The sequence below is a fragment of the Macrotis lagotis genome, chromosome 3 (genome assembly GCF_037893015.1).
Source record: "Macrotis lagotis isolate mMagLag1 chromosome 3, bilby.v1.9.chrom.fasta, whole genome shotgun sequence".
NCBI lineage: Eukaryota > Metazoa > Chordata > Mammalia > Peramelemorphia > Peramelidae > Macrotis > Macrotis lagotis.
This window is the reverse complement of record NC_133660.1, coordinates 301761335-301766816: the sequence shown is the minus strand read 5'-3', so window position 1 is coordinate 301766816 and position 5482 is coordinate 301761335. Positions and strand designations below refer to the sequence as shown.

Sequence of the window (5482 nt, the reverse complement as noted above, 5' to 3'; positions counted from 1 at the left end):
TAATTTTCATTGTATGAAATAAAAAATCAATATATTAAAATTATATTGCAAAGGAAAAATAAAAAGGACAGTAAAAATGAAAGGAATGAAAAAAAATGATGAACCAATGGAAGGAAGGGCAGATTGAGGAAGGTCAGAAATAAAAGTCTGAGGAGTAGGAATAGGATGAAAAGAGAACCAAAAGTACAAACTGAGAAAAAAAGATTAGAGAGCAATACAGAATAGTAATTACAATTGTCAATGTGAATGGAATGAACTCTCTCATAAAATAAAAATGGATAAGAGAATGGATTAAAAAAAACAGAATCCTACTATATGTTCTTTACTAGCACAATTGAAGCAGAGAGATACACACACTAAAAATGAAAAGCTCTAGATGAAGTTAAAAAACAGGCCTAGCAATTCTGTTCTCAGACAAAGCAAAAGCAAAAAAAAAAAACTCTTTAAAAGAGATGAGGAAGTTTATCCCAGCAATGCAGAGGTGTTTCTATATTAGGAAAATAAGAAATAATTAATTATATCAATAACAAACTTATCAGAAATCATATAATTATTAGTCATATGAGAAATTGCTCTAAATAATTACTTATTAGAAAAATTCAAATCAAACCTTCTCTGAGGTACCACCTCAAACCTCTCAGACTGGACAATATTAACAGAAAGGTCAATGATCAGTTTTGGAAGGGTTGTGGGAAATCTGGGACACATGCATTGCTGGTGGAGCTGTGAACGCTTCCAACTTTTCTGGAGAGCATTTTAGCATTATGCCCAAAGGGCAACAAAAATGTGCATACCCTTTGATTCAGCAACACTACTACTGGCTCTATGCCCTGAAGAGATTATGAAAAAGGGTAAAAACATCACTTGTACAAAAATATTTATAGCAGCTGTTTGTGGTGTCAAAGAATTGGAAATCAGGTAAATATCTTTTAATTGGGGAATGGCTTAGGAAACTGTGGTATATATATATATATATATATATATATATATATATATATATGTCATGGAATACTATTGTTCTGTTAGAAACCAGGAAGGGCAAGAATCCAGGGAAGCCTAGCAGGATTTGCATGAACTGATACTGAGAGAGATGAACAGAACCAGAAAAACATTGCACACCCTAACAGGAACATGGAGGTGATGATCAACCTTGATGGACTTGCTCATTTCATCAGTGCAACAATCAGGGACAGTTTGGGGCTTTCTGTGATGGAGAATACCATCTGTATGCAGAGAAAGAACTGGGAAGTTTGAATAAAGACCAAGGACTATTACCTTTAATTTAAAATAATAAATGATATCTTATTGTCTGATATTGCCATCTGTTTTCCCTTTTGTTTCTTCCTTAAGGATATCTCTCATCACACTCAATTTGGATCAATGTATACCATGGAAACAATGTAAAGACTGGCAAATTACATTCTATGGCGGTGGGGGGAGGGAAGTAAGATTAGGGGAAAAATTGTAAAACTCAAAATAAATGAAATCTTTTTTTTATTTCACAAAAAATAATTTTATTTCTGTTTTAAAATAAACAAATTCACTGCACCATTAACTTCTTTTTCTGGCACAATGCAAATAACAACAAATGCACATCTTAAATTTGGTTGGTCACAAATCCGAATGCTATTCTCTTTTTGATGCAGTAGAAAGTAATAAATAAATGAAAATTAAATATTTCATATCAACAGTTTCGTATTAACAATTGAGCAGCGCCATCCCCACATCTGAAGGACAACACAGTCTGATTTTATAAAAAAATACTTGATATGTCACGGCTTTTAGGCTATAGATATGTTAAGAAATTATCAGGTATTCCTTTTTGTCAAGGCAGACAATGTGATCACTGTCCACTGGTGTGGTAACCCATTTTTAACAGGGGTAAGTGACCAATTGGTCCAGGGCACAATCTTATATTTCACACCTGTGTCAGAAAGACACCTGTGCAAAAGATTCCATGTTTATAAACAACAATACAAACTGACAATGCTGTCAACCCTTCACACTTTTTAAAAAAAATCTACATTCATCCTCATTAATGCCTAAATTTTAAGCCATCATTTGTTCAAAGAAAGAGATGCACATTCATATTGTGAAGTTGTTAGGAAAATACTCTTGCAAATAAACTATATAAAGATAAAATACACTTCAAAGGTTTTTTGTTGTTGTTGGGTTTTTTAAAACATTATTCTATAAAGTGCAGAGAAATCCTTCTAAGTAAAGGGAAAAAAAAACTGCTCACAGCAGCTTTTGCATAGCGATACTTAGAAAAAGTTGTACACTTCAGTTTCCTCAGGACGAGAAGGATGGAAGAACTTCTTCCAATTCAGATCATTTTTTTGGACACAGTTATGCTTTCTTCAGAATGGTTGCTGATGCCAAATCTCCATTGAGAATATTTCTAGAACAGTGAACAGGTCTATCTGGGTCTTCAGGGGGAATATCGTTGTAATCTGTATCTGAGTAGGTTCTTCTACCTCGTTGGGAGATTCTGTGAAGTGAAGGTCCTGGTTCTTTCACAGTGTCACTACTCCTATCTGAGCTGTAAGAACCAAGGTGACTGATGGAACGGTTCATCACTTGAACAGGTGAAGGTGATACGGGAGACAATAAAGTATCTGGATGAGGCAATTGAAACATCTCTGGTTTAAACTTGGCATTTTCTATCTTCACACATTCTGATGAATGTGTTACATGTGGCATTAAGCAGAGATGAAGCTTCGTTCATATTCTCTACACTGCGGGATGAATGTCATCATGATGGACGAATTCTTGTATGGTATGAGCTTTCTGCGTTAGGAGGTCACAGTAGAGGTGAAGTTCAGTCATTTTGGTTTTCAGTGATTCATTGGTTTCACTTATTTCTTTATCCTTTTTCGCTCGAGTGTCCTTCAAACAAGCTTTCGCACTGCCCAGAGCAACTAGCCACCTCTGCTTCTCAGCGGCATTCACAGGTTCCAAGTAGAAGTGCTGCTCCCCTGGAATGAATAATCCCATTCGTGTACGGTCAGCCGGGTGGACTTTAATTTCATAGACTTCCATCTTTATGCTTCCTTTGCTCCCTTTGCACACATCATCCTGTGAGTTATAATAGGATAAAATCCCATTGTCTATAACAAGCCAGCGAGGCTGCCAACCTGTGAGGTAACTGGTCCACCTGTACCGAACCCCCTGCATCCTTCAGGCCCGCGCGCCTCGCATCCTCGACGGGGCACCCGGCTCGGCCTTCTCCCCCGCTCTGGGGCCTGCGGCGGTGGCTGGGCAGCAGCGGGGCGCCGGCCTCAGGATGCCCCGCCGGGGGAGCAGGCGGTCAGTAAATGAAATGTTAAAAAAAAAAACAAAAAACCGAAATCATATGATTATATCAATAGATGCTGCAAAAGCTTTTTTATTTTTTTTGCAAGGCAATGTGGCTCAGTGGTTTGCCCAAGGCCACACAGCTGACGGATTATTAAGTGTCTGAGGTCGGATTTGAACTCAGGTACTCCTGACTCCAGGGCTGATGCTCTATCCGCTGCACCACCTAGCGCCTCTGAAAAAGCTTTTGCCAAAAAATAGCATGCACTCCTACTAAAAGCACTAGAGAGTGTAGGAATAAATGGATTGTTCCTTAGAACAATAAGCAGTATATATGTGAAACTATCAAAAATCATTATATGCAATGGGGATAGGCTAGAGGCATTCCCAATAAGATCAGGGGCGAAACAAGGGTGCCCATTATCATCACTACTATTCAATATGGTAGTAGAAAAGTTAGCTTCAGCAATAAGAGAGCAAAAAGAAATCAAAGGAAATAGATTTGGGAAGTAAGACACAAAACTCTCACTCTTGTAGGCGACATGATGGTCTACCTTGAGAATCCTCCCAAAAAATCATCTAAAAATCTACTAGAAATAATTTTGAATTTTAGCAAACTTTCATAAAAACTCAACATTTCTATAAATGACTACCAAGATACAACACAAAGGGCTAGAAAGAGAAATCGCATTCAAAGTAACCTCAGAGTGACAGCTTGCTGGGGCAGCGAATAGAGCATCAGCCCTGGAGTCAGGAGTACCTGAGTTCAAATCCGACCTCAGACACTTAATAATTAACAAGCTGTGTGGCCTTGGGCAAGCCACTCAACCTTATTGCCTAGCAAAAACACTAAAAAAAAAAGGAACCTCAGACCATTACAATACACTTCTGACACATATAAAATCAGATTTAAGTAACTGGCAAACAGCAACTGCTCATTGATAGGTCGAGCTAATAAAATGACAATTATACCAAAACTAAACTACATATTTAGTGCCCTACCAATAAAAATTCCAAAAAATTACTTTAATGACTTAGAACAAGTTGTAAGTAAATTCATATGGTGAAATACAAAGCCTAGAATTTCCAGGAATTCAATAAAAAAAGTGCAAAAGATAGGGGCGGCTACGTGTCGCAGTGGATAAACCACCGACCTTGGAGTCAGTAGTACCTGGGTTCAAACTTTCATAAATCCTCAACATTTCTATAAATGACTACCAAGATACAACACAAAGGGCTAGAAAGAGAAATCGCATTCAAAGTAACCTCAGAGTGACAGCTTGCTGGCACAGCGGATAGAGCATCAGCCCTGGAGTCAGGAGTACCTGAGTTCAAATCCGACCTCAGACACTTAAGAATTAACAAGCTGTGTGGCCTTGGGCAAGCCACTCAACCTTATTGCCTAGCAAAAACACTAAAAAAAAGTAACCTCAGACAATATAACATACCTGGGATTCAAACTGCCAAGGGAGACTCAAAAGCATTTTGAAAGCAATTACAAAACACTTCTGACACATATAAAATCAGATTTAAATAATTGGCAAACATCAACTGCTCATTGATAGGTCAAGCTAATAAAATGACAATTCTACCAAAACTAAACTACATATTTAGTGCCCTACCAATAAAAATTCCAAAAAATTACTTTAATGACTTAGAACAAGTTGTAAGTAAATTCATATGGTGAAATACGAAGTCTAGAATTTCCAGGAATTCAATAAAAAAAAGTGCAAAAGATAGGGCCGGCTAGGTGGTGCAGTGGATAAAGCACCACCCTTGGGGTCTGGAGTACCTGGGTTTAAATCCTGTCTCAGACACTTAATAATTACCTAGTGGTGTGGCCTTGGGCAAGCCACTTAACCCCAGTTGCCTTGTAAAAAAAGTGCAAAAGAAGGTGGCTTTGCCTTAACAGACCTAAATTATATTATAAAGCATCAGTCATCAAAACTGTCTGGAATTGGCTAAGAAATAGAGTGGAGGACCAGTGGCATAGACTAGGTGTAATAGAAGGAATGATTATAGTAATGTGCTGTTTGATAAACCTAAAAAGCCCAACTATTGGGATAAAATCTCCCTCTTTGAAAAATAAAACTGTTGGGAAAAATGTAAGTTAGTATGGAAGAAACTTAGATTAGACCAACACCTCACATACAATACCCAGATAAGATCCAAATGGATACAGGAT

At 37.6% G+C, this 5482-nt stretch overlaps 1 pseudogene; it reads right to left on the bottom strand.

The window, feature by feature from the left end:
- Window positions 1–2292: 2292 nt before the first annotated feature.
- On the bottom strand, window positions 2293–3177 carry LOC141517005 (pleckstrin homology domain-containing family A member 3 pseudogene; annotated as a pseudogene).
- Between the last annotated feature and the right edge of the window lie 2305 nt (window positions 3178–5482).